The sequence below is a fragment of the Mirounga angustirostris genome, unplaced genomic scaffold, assembly GCF_029215605.1.
Source record: "Mirounga angustirostris isolate CCGP_5_RB_7025 unplaced genomic scaffold, mMirAng1.0.hap1 SCAF_9, whole genome shotgun sequence".
NCBI classification, from domain to species: Eukaryota; Metazoa; Chordata; class Mammalia; order Carnivora; family Phocidae; genus Mirounga; species Mirounga angustirostris.
The window spans coordinates 102,833,436-102,852,561 of record NW_026991717.1 but is presented as its reverse complement, the minus strand read 5'-3'; the positions used below and the strand labels follow the sequence as shown (position 1 = coordinate 102,852,561).

At 43.3% G+C, this 19,126-nt stretch overlaps 1 protein-coding gene across 1 annotated transcript in view; it reads left to right on the top strand.

Moving 5' to 3' along the window:
* The first annotated feature begins 11,826 nt into the window (after positions 1–11,826).
* Positions 11,827–19,126, top strand: part of SLC35F4 (solute carrier family 35 member F4) — a 47,214-nt gene continuing 39,914 nt past the window's right edge. Inside the window, 1 exon segment of the mRNA XM_064571100.1 lies at positions 11,827–12,908. The gene's annotated coding sequence lies outside the window, so the exon portion shown is untranslated.

The window sequence follows — 19,126 nt, the reverse complement described above, 5'->3', positions numbered from 1 at the left end:
GTAATTCCTGGAAAATAATTTCTTCTGGCATCTCAAATGTGGCATATTAAGCTATCATCCTGGAGGCCTTTCTGAATTTCAGTTTTGCAGATGCTTCGTTATTAAGCATCTGTCTCCTTTACTGGCTCCCTTTCAACCTCATCTCTAAGTGCTAGAGGTCTTGGGGCTCAGCACTGTTTCCTTTTGTGGCTCTCTCCATTTGTTAGTTGACCTCACTCAAACTTGTAGCGATTTAAAAAAATCTCCCCATTGACGATTCTCCTATTTGTCCAGCTCAGTGTTATCTCTTGAGCAACAGACTGCAGCCCACCAGCCTTTATGATATCCCCACTTGGACGACTCATAGACTTCTCAAACTTAACACAGCTAAAATGGATCACTTAATCTTCCATCCCCCTCCCCGCACCATCTCCTGTATTTGTTCTTTCTCCGTTGTTCAGTAATATCCATCCGGTTGCAAAGGCCAGAGATTTGGAGCTTATTTGTAATGCTTTCCCTCCCTCATCTTCTGTGTTCTACGACCCTCTTCTGGCTTGGGTTGGATAATCTGTCACCAAATCTTGTCAGGCCTGTCTCCAAAATTGTGTTGGCTTTGGCTCCTTATCTTCACCATTCTAGCCAAAGCCACCACGGTTCACCTGAACTCTCCACTCCATTAGAGTCCACTCTCCAATTACCCCACTGACCCTTTTAAACTATAAATAAGGCCAGCTTACTTCCCTGTTGAAGACCAGTCATAGGTTTAAATTACACTTAGGAAAAAAATCTACAAGCCTGGGCTTTTCTACTTGATCTCATACCCATATATTTCTCACTCACTACATTACGGCCACATGGGCATTTTCTGTTTCTCCAATGAACTGTGTGGCACCCTGCCACAGGACCTTTGCATATGCTTCCTTTGCTGCAGAATAGCTATCCTCCTCCCACTTTATTACTTCTTATCATCCAGATCTTCCAGATCAAACATCACTTCCACAGCATAGAATCTAAGTAGCATAAGGATAGGAACCTTGTCCATATTGTTTACTAATATGTCTCCATAATCTTGCACAACGAATGAAAAAATAAAAGAAGAAAAGGAGAAATGAATGAACTCCAGATTAGGTCTGATCCCTCTGTTATACATACTTGTAACATCATTCCCTTTCTTTTATCCGTACTTATTCCAATTTATATTTTTTAATAAAGTTATTTGTTTGGTTTCATCTTTCCATTTAGACTCATGAGAACAGGGACCATGTCTGTTTGTGCTTCCCATTTTATTTTCAGAGCCTAGCTCCTTCCTAGCATGTGGCAGTTGCTCACTATCTTGTTGGTTGTGGTTGTCCTGCAAAATTTTCAGTCCTCCTCTCACTCGGCAGCTTTGACACAGCTGAGTCCACTGTCCTTGAAGCTCACCTCCCTTCCTCTACTTCTGGACTCTGCTTCTCCTGCTTTCCCTTCTCTGGTCTCATTTCCCTCACTTTCATATGTGGGCTTCTTTTCTTGTTTCAGTCCTTTAGGAATTAGTGTTCCAGGGACACCTGGGTGGTTCATTTGGTTAAGCATCTGACTTTGGCTCAGGTCGTGATCTCGGGGTCCTGGGTCGCCAGGCTCCCTGCTCAGCGGAGAATCTGCTTTTCCCCTCGGCCTTCCCCTCTGTCCCTCCCCCTGCTCCTCCCCTCTTTCTCAAAAAAATAAATAAAATCTTAAAAAAAAGAACAGAAATTAGTGTTCCAACTGGGACCGATGTAGACTCATATCATGGAATACTACTCAGCAAGAATAAGGAACAAACTGTTGATACACACAACAATATTGGATGGATCTCCAGGGCATTCTGCAGGAGGTTTTGGGGGTGATGAAGCCGTTGTGTATCCGACTGTCGTGGTTAGACAAATCTATGCATGTAATAAAATGCTTGGTGAAGGGTTCACGGGATGTCACTACAATTTTTGCAACTTCTATGTAAGTTTAAAATTATTTCAAAATAAAAAGGTTTTTTTTAAGGAAGTATTTTTCAGGGCTCAACCTGTGGCCTGCTTTTCTTTACTTCCTGCAGGCTTTCCCTGCGAGCTCTCAGCTCCTCCCCTCACTGTAGTCTCTGCATTGATGCGCTCGGCTCCCTCCCTCTTTCCTGGGCTCCGGTCTTGGGCTCTCAAGTACATAGCAACCAGACCAGTCTCTCCAGATCTATCCGTGCTGGTCCTGAGTAAATTGATGCAGATGTAGTGGTAATGTCTGTGATCATGAAATGAGAAAATTCTGTTTCTTTTCTACTTATGGAAGCATTTCACTCTTGGAGATTCTATACAAATGAATCGCCTTTCATCAAAGTCAGAATGTTTACCCTGGCATCATAGTCTTTCCATGTGATTTGTTCCAATGAACTCAATGCTTTTCCAAAGATTTTGTTGCATTTGTTTCCTTCTGGTTGCACCCTGAAAATATTGTGCTTCAGTATTTCATATATATATATATAATATAAATGTATATAAATATAATAAATATGTATATATAATGACATTATCAGTTTACCAATCTGGAACTTAAAAATCCTTTTTTTAAAGATTATTTATTTATCTATTTGAGAGAGAGGGAGCAAGCATGAGTTGGGGGGCAGAGGCAGAGGGAGAGAGAGAAGCAGACTCCCCGCTGAGCGGGAAGCCCAATGTGGGGTTCGATCCCAGGACCCTGAGATCATGACCTGAGCTGAAGGCAGACGCTTAACCAACTGAGCCACCCAGGTGCCCCATGGAGCTTAAAAATCTTAATATATCTTATACACCACACACACACACACACACACACACACACACATCTTTAGAAAGGTAATGCTTTATTAGTTCAGCAACCGTGCTGTGCTTTTTAGTGGAAAGCAATCTTGATTTTCCCTTTCATTTTTCATAGTTTTACACTTTGCCTAACAGTTGATTAAGAGAAACATTTTAGTGCAGGCCAAACATTGCTTGAACATGCGGCAGATGGTTTCCCAGGGAGACAGCACATCAGTGCTCGTAGCTTCCAGAGGCATCTCCAGAATAGCACCCAGACACCAGCCACAGCAGAGTGTTTGCTATAGAACTGGAGACTCAAACCATCTCAGAAAAAGCACTGTGATCAAGGCGAACCATTTCAAAAGATAAAGAAACATTCTTCGAGAGTGGTGCCCTTAACATCCTACAGTGTTTCTGCAGGAAACTCACCTCTCTGAGACGGTAAATACTGTTTTACTGGGCATTTGTCCTTCTCCACATGGCTGGTCTTATGCTCCTTATGCTCATTATTATTTTCACTGTGTTTATTCTCTGTAGAAATCCTTGAAATGCAGCTTAAATTACCCGTTGCCTACATTCAGGTTTTACTTGCAGAATTGGCAGTTTGGAGATGAAAATTATTGTAGAGAAAAATTTATTACATTTCCCAAAAGACAAAACTTTTAAAAGTTGCTTAGATTTGACTTATTCAGGTATCAGTTTATTTGGAACCTGAATTCTCTGTCTTTGACTTCTCTAATATTTCAGTCATTATACTTAGTTGCTGTTTCTCTTAACAACGTACATAGGCAAGTATATAAAGTCAGACTTCTGTGTTAGAGTCTAGCGTTTGAAAAAATAAAGGTATACTAAAAGAACTGAATAAAATGTATGTTTTCCTACATAGTTGAATTGAGATCCTTGTCAGCCTAACTGACATTTCATGTGAGCTTGTGTTGAATCTAACGCTAAAGAATGAAGGGGAAAACAACATTAATTGTTTAAGGGGAAATTATCAGTCCTTTTGACTCTTGGACGTTGACTAATATTGAATCTTATGACTCATATATTGAATGCTGGTTTGTTTGTTTAAGAAAAAGAATTAAAATTCTCTCTTTACCAATCCTACATGTATTAGTTTAGGCATCAGATTTTTAAGTACTGGATTGGTAAAGTGACAATGTCTTTATTTAATTAAGGAATATTTTACAATTACTTTTACTAAGAACTGCTCCATAAGTATTGTATTCAAGAATGAGTAATATGGTAATTTCCATTATATTATTCCTTGGATTCATCGAGAGACTGTGTATTTCATTGATATTTTTGTGATGAATAGCAATAAACATCAAACTAATTAGGTAAAAAGCTCAGCTAAGCTGTAATGAAGTTTTAACTAAAAAATGTTTCTTTTTTAAAAAGCAGTTGAATTATTTCAAGTAGATACAATTCCATAAACAATTAGCTAACAAAGTTTTGCTTAGACCTGATCTGAGGAATAAATGCTACTGCTTGCTAGTTAGCATATTAACTGTTGATATTTAAAAAAAATTAAAGAACGTTGATATTTGATATGTAGAAGAATGCTTGCAGAGGGTTTTGGCAAATTAAATGTCCTTCCTTAGGGCGCCTGGGTGGCTCAGTTGGTTAAGCGACTGCCTTCGGCTCAGGTCATGATCCTGGAGTCCCAGGATCGAGTCCCAGGATCGAGTCCCACGTCGGGCTCCCTGCTCAGCGGGGAGTCTGCCTCTCTCTCTGACCCTCCCCCCTCTCATGCTCTCTATCTCATTCTCTCTCTCAAATAAATAAATAAAATCTTTAAACAAATAAAAAAATAAATGTCCTTCCTTAGTCTTATTTCTCTACTCTAAATGTATTCACCAGACCCTTTTTTGAGACTACAAAACTAAACTCCAATCTGGCTTATGTTCAATTGATCGCAAAATGTAAAATACTTAAATCCCAAAGAGTGGACCTTTATGTCCATCCTAATACAAGTTCATCTTTTCATGTGTGAGTTCAGATATGAGTTGCAAAGAATTAAGACATTACTGATGCTTTATGCATGATTGGATTCCTTAAATCAAATATACAAGGTTTTCCAACATTTTATTTTAAAATCTTGCTCATGTCATCCATCTGTTTTACTCATGTACTGCTAATAAATTCTAAATGTTAGATAGAAACACTTCTAGTTTTAAATCTTTTCTTAAAACCCACCTGTTATGATTTTATTACTGAAATGCAAAAAGAAAATAAATCTCATCATGAGACAGCATCATTATTTACCCCAAGGACAAGCAGACTCCACTGTATTTAGATGGCATCTTTAAAGTCCTTTCTGTTGCCTACACATCAGTTAAGAGTTTGTTTTACTTTTTGGATAAGAGAAACATTTAATTTTTGAAAAATAAATGAAATTATCATGATCTGTAAATGGCGTGCAGTGTATTCCAAATTTCCTACGATGGTGCTTGGCTAACTTCTTCTCTTGGGCTCCTGCTTAATATCACTTCTTCAGGAAGACTTGTCTGAGCCCCATGCCTGGTTAGATGCCCCTGTCATGGCTCATGCAGACCCGCTCAACCTCTCCTATCACCGTGCTTATCTGCACTACTGCAGTTGCCCGTTTGGGGTCTATATTTCCCTAAAGACTTTAAGTTCTATGAGGGCAGCAACTTTCTCATTCACAGTTATTTTCCCAGTGCCTAAGATGGTGCCTAGCACATGCAGGGTATTGAGTAAATGTTTGGTGGGAGAATGGATGAACAAATGCATAATGCATTCTACATAATGATGGCCCTGCCATTTTTTTAAAGAATACGTGCAGTTAAAATGAACCAGATTTTCTTTTTTTTTATTTTTAAATTTTATTATGTTATGTTAATCACCACATGTTACATCATTAGTTTTTGATGTAGTGTTCCATGATTCATTGTTTGGGTATAACACTCAGTGCTCCATTCAATACGTGCCCTCTTTAATACCCATCACCAGGCTAACCCATCCCCCCACCGCCCTCCCCTCTAGAACCCTCAGTTTGTTTCTCAGAGTCCATAGTCACACATGGTTCGTCTCCCCCTCCAATTTCCCCCCCTTCATTTTTCCCTTCCTACTTTTTTTTTAGACATATAATGTATTACGTGTTTCAGAGGTACCGGTCTGTGATTCATCAGTCTTACACAATTCACAGCGCTCACCATAGTACATACCCTCCCCAATGTCTATCACCCAGTCACCCCATCCCTCCCACCCCCCACCACTCCAGCAACCCTCAGTTTGTTTCCTGAGATTAAGAATTCCTCATATCAGTGAGATCACATGATACATGTCTTTCTCTGATTGACTTATTTCGTTCAGCATAATACCCTCCCGTTCCATCCACGTCATTGCAAATGGCAAGATCTCATTCCTTTTGATGGCTACATAATACTCCATTGTATATATATACCACCTCTTCTTTATCCATTCATCTGTTGATGGACATCTTGGCTCTTTCCATAGTTTGGCTATTGTGGACATTGCTGCTATAAACATTGGGGTGCACGTACCCCTTCGGATCCCTACATTTGTATCTTTGGGGTAAATACCCAGTAGTGCAATTGCTGGGTCGTACGGTAGCTCTATTTTCAACTTTTTGAGGAACCTCCATACTGTTTTCCAGAGTGGCTGCACCAGCTTGCATTCCCACCAGCAGTGTAGGAGAGCTCCCCTTTCTCCGCATCCCCGCCAACATCTGTTGTTTCCTGACTTGTTAATTTTAGCCATTCTGACTGGTGTGAGGTGGTATCTCATTGAGCTTTTGATTTGGATTTCCCTGATGCCGAGCGATATTGAGCACTTTTTCATGTGTCTGTTGGCCATTTGGATGTCTTCTTTGGAAAAATGTCTGTTCATGTCTTCTGCCCATTTCTTGATTGGATTCTTTGTTCTTTGGGTGTTGAGTTTGATAAGTTCTTATAGATTTTGGATACTAGCCCTTTATCTGATATGTCATTTGCAAATACCTTCTCCCATTCTATCAGTTGTCTTTTGGTTTTGTTGACTGTTTCTTTTGCTGTGCAAAAGCTTTTTATCTTGATGAAGTCCCAATAGTTCATTTTTGCCCTTGCTTCCCTTGCCTTTGGTGATGTTTCTAGGAAGAATTTGCTGTGGCTGAGGTCAAAGAGGTTGCTGCCCGTGTTCTCCTCTAGGATTTTGATGGACTCCTGTCTCACAATTAGGTCTTTCATCCATTTTGAGTCTATTTTTGTGTGTGGTGTAAGGAAATGGTCCAGTTTCATTCTTCTGCATATGGCTGTCCAGTTTTCCCAACACCATTTATGAACCAGATTTTCAATATGGGATTTCTCTGCATGGAAGTCTGACCTATAAATCAGCATCAGAAAGCTGAGGCTCAAATTATCTGATTCAATATTATGTTGTTGTTGTTTTTAATTTTATTTTATTATGTTATGTTAGTCACCATTCATTACATCATTAGTTTTTGATGTAGTGATCCATGATTCATTGTTTGCGTATAACACCCAGTGCTCCAGGCAATACGTGCCCTCCTTAATACCCAACACCGGGCTAACCCATCCTCCCACCCCCCTTCCCTCTAAAGCCCTCTGTCTGTTTCTCAGAGTCCATAGTCTCTCATGGTTCATCTCCCCCTCTGATTTGCCCCCCTTCTCAATATTATGTTGTTTTTATGAAACATAGAAAACCACGTTTCCAATGGCTGTGGCTCTGGTTGTGAGTGAGAGAGAGGGTAAAGGGAAGAGAGAAGAAGGGCTAAGAGTTAGCCAGCTATGGCCAGGAGGGGAATGGAGGAGGCTGACCTACAATGGCATAGGATTAAGCAAAAGGGAACCTCGTCCATATCCAAGATGAGGGTGGAGCTGTGGATGAGGGGTAGGAAGACCTGGGACATATGGGCAAGGTGAGGCAGGGAAGCAAGGATGGTTCAAAGCAGTGAGTAAAAGGAACTGGATTCAAAATGAACAGCAAATAATGGAGAGTAGACAGGTGAGCATTGGAGCTCGGGAAATCCCTGGATGCAATGATGCTTCAAGAGTCTCTTCTGTACAGACACAACCAGCCCACCTGATTTGTCTACTTCTTTGGAAGGTTGATCTTCCAGAATGCTTAACTCTGTTAGTCTTCTCTGGCAATTCTTGGTGTTTTTCACCAAAAGGGACAAGATTCCTCTTGGTGTGCTTTTCACAGGGAGAGTATATACATCAGTGATCAAATGTTTGAGTTCAAACATTTGAGAGTAACCCAAATGGGCTTTTAATCATCAGAACTTGATACATAAACTTCATAGCAGATTTGACATCAGACTGGCATATCTGCAATTTTCAATTTTCCCTTCTTAATTCTGTAAAATTATTTTCACACAGCCACACTAAGGGGGTACATGGTATAAGAACTCTATTGGTTGGTGCTCTGAGTGGATTAAGAGAAATATTATTAAAATAAGAAAATGAGGGGGGGGCGCCTGGGCGGCTCAGTTGTTAGGCATCTGCCTTCAGCTCAGGTCATGATCCTGGGGTCCTGGGATCGAGCCCCACATTGGGCTCTCTGCTCAGCGAGGAACCTGCTTCTCCCTCTCCCACTCCCCCTGCTTGTGTTCCCTCTCTCGCTGTGTCTCTCTCTGTCAAATAAATAAATAAAATCTTCAAAACTATACAATAAAATAAGAGAATAGGTACAGAGTTACAGTTTGGGGAGATGTAAAATTTGGAAATGGATGGTAGTGATGGTGAGCAACAATATCAATATACTTAATGCCACTAAACATTACCCTTAAAAAGGGTATAATGGTAAATTCTATGCTATACCACAATAAAAATATAAGAGAATAGCAATGAGTTTGATATAAAGAATGGTAGTTATTTTCCAGCTTCATATATAGAAAATCAAGAGACAGAATGACAAAAGAAACATCCAGGATCAGATGCTTAGTCAGGAGTTAAACTGACCACTAAGCCCTGGAGATCCTAATTTCTGGTACAATGTTCTTTTCAGGCAAAACTACAGATTCAACCCTATCCCTTCAGTATGCATAACTGAGATTCTGGAAGCCTCATAACATTGTTTTATAAAAATGATCAGTTCCACAGTGCGCACAGTGGAATTTTAAAACCATGTCCTTTGATAAAACATGAGTGTAATGAATTTGTCATACATCTTATTCATTTTTTTCTTGAAAATACACTCTTTAAAGTAGCATTTAACACTGCAAAATATGAGCCTTCTTTATATTTTAAAGGAAAATCAGTTTCTGTTTTTTATTGTTTCAGGGATTCTTCCTTAGATCTTTTACTCTACGGAAAGTGCCAAATGCAGTGATATTTCCTGAAAAATATCCTGCCCTGTGTCTAGGTGTAAGTCTGAAAATCCCTTCCTTAGAAGAAACACAGGTTATTTCTCAGTTGTCATGGTGATGCTTAGGGAAGATAACTTTTTAAGGAGGTGAGGGGGAAGGACCATATTGGGTTGCATAAGCAAAGTCTATGATTTTAACTTGTACCTAACTGGAAACAGTGCTAGTTGGTATTAAGTCATAAATTCTTCATAAAATTTAAAATTTTTTACACTAAAAATTTCCAGAGTGTCTAGTCCCACTTTCTCATTTTATAACTGAGAACACTCCAATCTGGGAAGGTTAAGTGACCTCCCAAGGTCACCCAGCCTCCTCCCTTCAATTTGCCTTACAAACTTTTCTTATGCACTTGTTTAGAACAGAAACCAAGTTCTCGAATGGCTGATATACCACAGAGAAGCCATAATGGGGAACTTTCTTTCTGACATTGACCACCACTCCCATTTTCACCCTCCAAAAGAGAACACCTGGGTCATTTTCCTCTGGTTTTTCCTCACTTTTTCATTAAGATGATTGCCTGAGGTAGAATTTGTCACACACACACACACACACACACACACACCTATTTTTAACTCCGTTTACTTCCCATTTTTTTCAACTTGTTCTGAAGCTCTGTTGTTTGTTCAGTTTCTCTCTCATGCATCCGTTTTTCCCCTCCAGTTTCCTATTTCTGGGGAAATAAAACTGTATTCTTGAAACCCCACCATTTGTGAGCTAAAAGAAGTGTTTGTTACATTGATACGCAAGGAATTGATGCTAATGGGATACCTGTATCAAAGAAGAAGTCCTAAGGTTTGATGGGAAATTAAACAGAATAAAGATGCAGGGCATCAACACGGAGAGTCTTTGGGAAATACACAGTAGTTTCCCTCAGGATCCCCTCCAATAATTATTTACAACTTCTTCCTCTTCCTTAAATTTAATCTACTTTTTCTCAACCACAAACATTCAAGATAAATATAAAACTGTTTTTAGTCAATGTTGTCCTGTTTTGCTTAATGACTGTGCTTCCCCACTGCAAATGTACAGTATTTTAGCAACGTTGTGTACTAAATGGGACTTGAGTACCAATCCGCGGTCAAACAACAATTTATAACTTTGTTTATATGGGGAAGTGCATCTAGAATTGGGAAAAACTCCCGTTTATAAGTCAGATTTTGCCAATGGTATATGCCTTGCGCTAAAATAAAATTCAATCAGGAAATAGTTTTTGAGCCTTCTGGGTGAAAGGCACCATTCCGGGTGCTCTGATGTTCTACAAATAAAATAACAACAAAGTACGGTATCTTCTCTAATCCTTACAACAACCCTGCTAGGTAGATAACTACTCTCCTTCTTGCCAATGAAGACGCGCAGGCTCAGAAAGGAAAGATCGCTTGCTCAAGAGCGCAACATGGTGAGAAGCAGAGCTGACATTCCACCCTTGGTCATCTGACTTCCAAGTCTGGGCTCTTTAACTGTGCTGTAGTGCAGAAATTATGCTCTAAGGAGACTCTGTCAGAAGCCACGCTGGACCTTAGAAAATCCTTGGAAGCTACGCTGTCAGCAGCTTCCAGAAAAAAAATTCGTGTTAAATCTCGGATGGGACAAAGTTTCCTCTGACTGTTGCTGTGTAGAAATGCCTTTTCGTGAATGCTATTCCAAGTTACTGGGAGATCAGAAAGTGTCATTGGAACAACTGAGACTCTGAGAGTACAGAGAGACCGCAGAGCTTGTGACTGTGAGCATCCCATTGGCGAGGAGAGAAGGGGATGCAGGGGGAGGCACAGCCTGTCATCTTCCCTGGGGCGTGTATGACAGACTCTCTTTTTGTCCCTCAACAAGGCTTTGTAGATCTCAAGCCTCATGTATTTCACTTTGATCTAAACCCCTGAGGGAGCCACATACATGATAAATTTTATAATTACTCCATTAAGATTTGCCAGAAATCCTGGAAAGCTGATTCTTTTCTGTGCACCTGTTGATCAGGCCAACTCAGCGGGTCTGTTAATGGCCTCCATCCAGGAGATAGAAACACAGACACAAAGACCATCCTGTTCTTGCTGCCCAGATCTTAGATGTGATAGCTCCTTGGAGTCAATTGCATCTGGCATTCATGAGATCTAAAAGCAATTAATTGCCAGGGCAGTTGCCATTTCCTGCTCACATTTCAAAGATGCAAATATGAGAAAATCCCTTTTGATGGGGGGAGGGGGCGCTCAGAACCAGCTGAGGCTTTATTTTGGAAAAGACACTTGAATTGGTTTCTTTAGTTGGGGGCATGGGCAAGATGGGGTCCTTAGGGCAGTAGACTCCCCCAAGGGTAGGCTGAGGACTGGGGCTGAGCCTCACGTGGGCCTCCTGTTCCCCACGCTCCCCTGCACAGCTCCTTTCCTCAAAGGCTCTAGGGCAGCTGCAGGAGGGGGGCGGCTGGGAGGGACCTCAGTGGCTGTTCACTTGGAGAGGACATCATAGGACTCGGATGCCAGTTTCCCATCGCAGGTCTTGATCTTCTTGGCAACCATGACCTGACTGAAGGAGGCGCTGACATGCCTGAAGGAGCTGGAGCCCCCACCAGAGCTGAAGCTGGACTGGAAGGAGTGGAGGCCAGGGCTGGTGAGACCCGGTGGGCTGAGCTCAGCCCACCTGAGTAGCGCTGGTGGTCCCGGTATGGATATGCACGTTCTGCATCCCAGACTCCAGCCGGCTCTCCCTGCTCTCCAGCAGCTTGGGTAGGTGGCGATCGCCCTGTCCAGGGCCAGCCTGACATTCACGAGCTCCTGCTACTTGCACAGCTGCTGTGCCAAGTCCTGCTCAACTTGCTGTGTCCTTACTGCCCCCCACCCGTGCTGCCTGGCAATCAGCGAGGGCCGCCTCCATCCAAGCCCTCTGGCCTTTGACGGCCTGGACCTCAGCGGGGAGTCAGCTGATGTTGTGGTTCACCTCAGAAATCTCCCTCTGGTGCGTCGGAGGTCATTGGCATGCTTCCCAGCCGAGTTCTGCAGCTCCTACTACTTGATCTGGGACAGCCCTCAGTCTCCGCCCGGCTGCGGCTGGCCATCTCCTGGTACCGGACCTTGAGCTCGCGATGATGCCCTCTGGTCCAGGGAGCGGCTGCTGTCCATGGAGAGGCCCGTGGAGGTGTCGGAGATCTGTGGCCGACTCCAGCTCTGCCTCATTCGCGTGAGCTTCACCCACAGCCTTCTTGATGGCGACAGATGCATTCTCCATCTCTGCACACTCTTCGGTCTCTTCCTCGTATTTATTCTGAAGTCCTGCGCCAGCCCCTGCATATTGCCCAGTGCCACCTGCAGCTTCGGAGTCTCCTGGACCACGGTGTCCACCTGCCGACAAAGCTTGTTGAGGTAGCTCTGGAGCATGTTGTCCTTGTTGCTCTGAGCTGTTCCCTGCTGCTGTGGGAGGCTCTCCCTGGTCTCCAGAATCTCATTCTGCTGCTCCAGGTTCCACACCTTGTCGCTAAAGGAGGCAAACTTGCTGCTGAGGGAGGGTCTTGACCTGCTCCTTCTCCTGGGTGCACTCGGTCTGGATGTTGGGGTTCGCCTCCAGCTTAAGAGGACTCAGCAGGCTCTGGTTCACCGAGACACCCCGAAACCCACCGTAGCCACGACCATACTCATGCGGGTGTCCAGGCCATCTTGCAAGCTGCTGCGGCGGCCCACTGGGAAAAGGCTGGGGGGGCAGGATGCGGGCAGCAGGCCCATGTGTATGAGCAGCTGCTGAAGCCCTGGGGGCCTGAGGTGGACACCTCGTAGGACTTCTGGGTCACTCTGATGGACGTGATGGAGGCTGGAGCAGAGGTGAGTAGCTGGACCAGAGAATCCAAAAGGAGCTGAGAAGCTGCTTCTAGGTGGGGGTGAGGGAATCTTGATGTGTCTGGAGTTTACTGACTTTCCTGCTAATCAACCAGTTTCACAAGGATTTATTGAATAGTGAGTGTGAGCCTAACATCCTTTCCTAAAGGACTAAGAGACTCAAAACAAGTAAGAATTAGTTCTTAAACTTAATTAGGGCATTTCTAGTCTTGTCAATTTATTCATTTAGTCTTTAAACATAGGTTTCTTGAGCATGTGTTAAGTGATAAAACATAGACACAGGAAAGTTACTGAACATAAAGAGCGTGATTAGGTGCTACACTTAGTTTCTCCTCAAGGGCCAGGCAACTCCACAAATGCTCATGAAAAGCTACGGAGTGCCGGGACTGGGGACACAAAAATGACCAAGATAGAGCCCATACTATTAAAAAGCTAAAAGCCAGGGATAAAAATAAATGTATAAATAAAAATACTGAAATGTAAAAATAAAAATACAGTATGGTATGATTTGGGAAGTGGGGCAGGCACGGAGGAAAGCAGGTGGTCAAGGAATGCCCTTGAGGGTAGGCAACATTGACCTGAGTGCTGAAGCTCACATACGAGTTCACAGAATGTAGGCCCAGGGGTTGGATGGGGAGAAGTGGTCAGTGGCATGACTGGAGAAACAGGCGAGCTTGTACTTGCTTGTGACAGTGTCGGGAGTCACGAGTCCATCCTCTCCAACCGGACCATGAATTCCAGTGGCTCCGAACTTCGATCTCTGCCTCCTCTCCTCAGTGCTGCCTGCCCAGACTCACCTTTCTGCTCCACAGGGAGGAAGCTGTTTCCGAGCAGAAGCTGGAGATCAAGGGGCTCACCTTGTGACCGTTCTTAGAGATTGCAGTCTCATGCCACCTGTTGGCTAATGCCTGGAAGCAGTTGCCTCTGTGGTTTGTCCAGTTTTATTTTGTTTGCAGTGGGAGGGAGCACTAGTCCTGTACAGGTTACTTCATCATAGCTGGAACTTTCCCCTATATCTTGTATAGCACTTCACTCGACCCTGACGCTAAATCCTTCCAATTTCTCAAACCTCTGCCTCCGTGCCTCTTCCTTCCACTTCCTTCACCTCCTCTCTACTGAAACTGCTTCATAAGTCACCTGTGACATCCTTATTGCCATAATTAATGGCCAAAATAAATGGTAGCCAGGAAAATTAGTCTCTGGGCTGTAGAGTGTGTGGGTCAAGGTTAACCCAGAGTTTTCTCTCTGATAGCAGATAACTTCCATCCTCATGTGGCAGCAACCCTGTGCAATCCCGGGGCCTGGAAGCTCGTGGCAGTCAATTATGCAAGAAAAAGCCAAAGGAGGAGGGCATCATCTGGGGGATTGGAGGGATCAGGATGGCAAGAGGAGATAGATTCAAGGAATGTTTAGAAGGTGATGCCAGCAGGACCCTTTAAATTATTCCAGGGCTCCTGCAGTAAATTCAAGTCATCTTCCAGACAGTGTGAACATCTGAAGTGTCTTCCACTCCATTAGATTAATTTAGGATTGCAAGAGGAGAGCATGCCTAACAGACTGCAAGAGCTACCTCTGCAAGAGACTTTTTAAATCTATTATGCTCAGCCGTCAGTACCAGTGCAGTACGCATTCCAACACTTGCCTAGCTGCTGTGATTTGCCTCACATGGGCGAACACAGTACTCCCAGGGGATAATTTACTCCCATAAAGCAAACACTTTAATATTTATCCCTCATCTCTGGCCAAGAAATGGCCTTGATAGTGAATGAGGATTTCGATTGAACATTTGAAATGACCCTGGGGGCAGGGAGGTGATTAACATGACAAATCAGATCCCCTGGATTCTGGGTAGGAAGATTTCAGGAAGCTTAAAGAAAATTTCACATCTTCTCCTATTAAATTACAGCACCATGCATGATTTTTATGAATCTTTTGCACTGTGAATAAGAGATTATCTTTCTTGTAACAAGACTGTCCTTGGTTGCCTGAGTGGTGCAATCAGTGAAGCTTCTGACTCTTGGTTTCGGGTCAGGTTTTGATCTCAGGGTTGTGAGATCGAGCCCCACGAGGAGCCCAGAGTCAGACTCTGCACTCAGTGAGGAGTCTGCTTGAGATTCTCTCTCTCCCCCTCTTTCTGCCCCTCCCCCTCATGCACTCTCTCTCTCTCTCAAATAAATAAATCTTAAAAAAAATAAAGTATACTGAATGACCTGGCTCTGCCATCTTTCTTCCATCCTGCAGCTCCTCATTTCCATGAAGCCCAGGATTTGTCACTATATCGGGGCTTTCCATGTTGGGATAGAATTCACCTGTTTTCTGGTTTCTTTGCCCCAAGTGTACCGTGCACCAAGGCAGAGAGACTTGGTCTTCTCCCTGCATCCATTCATCTGCGTAAGTGTCCATCCCCACCCCCTACATAACAGATTCGGGATGATTGGTCTACTCCTTAAAATAACATGATTTCTGTATTTTCAAAATCTGCATAAAACTATGTCCTTTCTCTTTGCATTTGTTGCTGTCAACACTTCCTGCTGGTGTTTTCTCACCTTCCATGCCTTTCTCTGTAAACGCCGATCCCTTTGCGACTGCTACTCCACCAGCAGTATTCTTTCCACGGTTGACAATGACCAAAGCCAAACTCTGTGCCATGGCCTTCTTCTCCTACTCTCTTTCTCTGCCTTCGATATTGTTGCATCCCCCTGTTTCTTCCCCTCACTTTTTGGCTGCCTTTTTTTAAAAAAAAAAAATAGGTTCATATCCCTTTAATTAATAGTTTTCTTGAGTCTCAGCCCTAGTTATCTGCATTTCTCAGCATTCTCTCTCTGGATGATCTCATTCCCTCCAGTATGAGTTTACTAGGGTTGCCGTAGCAAAGTACCACAAATTTGGTGGCTTATAACAGAAATGTATTGTCTGATAGTTCTGGAGGCTAGAAATCTGAGATTGAGGTGTCAGCAGGGTTTCTTCCTTCCGGCGAGAGGGAGAGGGAATCTATTCTATGCTTCTTACCTAGCTCCTGGTGATCTGTTGACAGCCTTTGGCGTTCTTTGAGTTATAGAAGCAACACCTCAGTATCTGCCTTCATCTTACCTGGTGTTTACCCTATTGTGTGTCTGTATCCAAATTTCCCCTTTTTATAAGACACCAGGCCTATGGGATTAGGGCCCACCCTAACTAAAGACCTCATGTTAATTTGATTACCACTGTAAAGATCCTATCTCCAAATAAGGTCTCATTCTGATATATTGGGGATTAGGACTTCAACATGTGTTGAGAAAGGGTGGGACATATTCAACCCATAACCTCTCCTCTAGCTTCGATGACTTGTCCATATACTGATGACTCTCCAATCTGCGTCTCCATCCCAAACCTGTCTTCTGGACTTTGGACCTGTGTGTCCAACCGCCCACCGTCCATCTCTCTTGGATGACTTTCATGTATCTTAAACTCAACATGTCTAAGAATGGTGCCTTATCAGTTCAGTTGTCCTGGGCAGAAACTGACACTTATTCTTGACTACTCCTTCACCCTCATTTCTACAACCACATCTAATATTTACCAAATTATGTCAGTTCTACCTCTGCAATGGCTCTCAACTCAACCCCTCTTTGACCTCACTGCTACCATCTCTACAAGACCACTAGTATCTCTCCCAGACCACTCCAGTGGTTTCCTAACAAGTCATTCTATCTCTGATTTTATTCCCTCTCAAGCCATTCTCCACATTGCAGGGCACTCTTCTAAAAACCCAAATCTAATCATTCCATTTCCCTGCTTAAGCCATTCAGTGGCAGTGAGTGCCCTTGGAAGTGGACATCGGACCCAGACAGCTGGTGTGAGGCCTTGAGCAGGACATTGAAGGGACAGTAGAATCTAGGTGAGTGGGGAAAAGGCTTGTATGAATATGGACCTTGGCCTAAACCTTACGGGTTTAGATTCAAGGGCCATGTCAGTCCACTTCCCTGCTAAGTGTAGACACCCACAACAATTGTGAAAATGACCGGATGCTGATCATGTAGCTTTCCCCATATCACTCAAGACAGAAACTTGTGAATAGTTGTCTTTAGATGTGGCCTGAATCACAGTGGGCTGCCCAAGCAGCTGCCTCTGCCAGTTCCGGCCTTGCACTCCTCCCTGGTGACAGATGTAGATGCCAACAACATTAGCTGTACCCTGGCATGCCCTTCTACCCATTTATTTTTTTCTGCTCATGCATAAGGCATAAATATTTTGTGAACTCTTGCATAAGCTTATGGTTTAAAAGCTAATTCCCAAATGAGAAGATACTGGTGGACCATTGGCAGTTGCAAAGAGCTGAGCAGTCAGTTGGCTGCCCGATTAAAAGGTGGCTTGTCCACCCATTCAGCCTTTAGGGCTGTTTATGGAAATTCCTGTGTGATTGGCTTTTCCCCTTTTAGACCATAAGAAAATGAGGGCAGGTATCATGCCTTCTTGACTTCCTCACACTAAGCAGAGGGCCAGACACATAGTAGGCTTCAGTAACTTCTTTTTTTTTAAGATTTTATTTGTCGGGGGGGGGGGAGAGCACAAGCAGGGGGAGCAGCAGGCAGAGGGAGAAGCAGGCTCCCCGCTGAGCAAGGAGCCTGACATGGGACTCGATCCCAGGACCCTGGGATCATGACCTGAGCCGAAGGCAGGCACTTAACCTCCTGAGCCACCCAGGCATCCCGGCATCAGTAACTTCTTAATTAACGTGTTATCACACAATCTGGCCAATAGCCACAAGTCTTTTGGGTTATCCTGAATTGGTTTTTGACTACGATGAATTATGAGGCTGTCTTGTGAATGTTTTGTCTACTCCATCAATCGAGAAATTCACCAGGGCCATTTGGAAGAAAATGTATTCCAGGAGAGCCTACCAGGAAGGAATTTGTAAGTAAAGGGTTTCTACAGTCAGCAGGGTGTATTTTCCAAGATTTTCAGGGCAATAATGACATCGCTGGAGGGTGGTAGTGATGCTGCAAGGTACACAAGGATCTTAGTCCCCTTCATGTGCACCTGCATGTGGGTAAATACTTCAGTTCAAATCACAAAGAAATCAAGACTTTAGGAGCAGAAGAGACAAAGGCTCAACTAGAAGACAGTCAATGTGAAGGCTTAATGAAAAGCAAACAGGATCATTCAAGGAAACAAGCTGAACATATGAAAATCCAAGATTAGAAAACAAATTAGAATCAGTTACTTATTTTAACAAGAAGTTATTACTTCAAGCATAAACACTCCCACTGCATCTACAATATGATTAATGTAAAATTAATCAATTCATGTAAAGTATGATTAATACCATTACATTATTTATATGTGTTTTAAGAATAGTGTATACGGTATTATAAAAAGCACAATAGTTGTGTAGTCTTAATGCCAGTATCTTACCAACTGAGACACAGGGGTGTATAATCAAAGGTACAATTTCCAGAACTGCACTTAATACTCCAGGAGTAGCCAAGCTATAGATTTATACTAGACCAGGGTAACACTTTTACTTTTATTTTCTTCATATGGCACAGCATTTTCTTATCTATCTTGCTTCAATTTATTGAGCTGATCTCTTTGGGAAATGTTCTGAAGTTGATCCTAAATTTCTTTTGGTTTTTCCTGGGTTAAGGTGAGTATCTCAGAGCCATCAGGACAGGTCATTTTACTGTATGGCCAGTGAATCTCCACCTGCTGTTGGCATCAGTGCCTAGAGCGACACGGGAGAGCAGTGGGGTTGGTGCATCACTGAAGTCCTCCCATTCCACCTTCACCTAGGAATCAGCCAGCCCCCTTCTGCGGGGGGGAATACTTGCTTCCAGGTGTTCAGCAAAGGTAATGGCCAGCTACACCCCCTTAAGAATGTCTGCCATTGGGTTCTCATAGGGCAGCTGGCAAGAATTCCAGAAAATCTTCCTAAATCTTCCTAAATCTCTCCATAGACCCCTCCCTGAGAACAGAAAATGTCACTCAGAGAAGAAGGCAATACACGGGAAGTAGTGGGTGAGGACATCGGAGAGAAGGGGGAAAGGACAGGAGAGGAGGATACTGTGGGGTTGGGTACGCCTGAAGGCCCCAGAGAGTCCATCTCTGATGGGGCTCTCAACTTGGAGCCTCTGGAGTTGTTATGGCTGGTTAGCAAAAGGGAAATTTACTGGGTGGACTGGGGTGGAGAGACTCACAGAACCCTGGAAAATGTGCAGGAACTG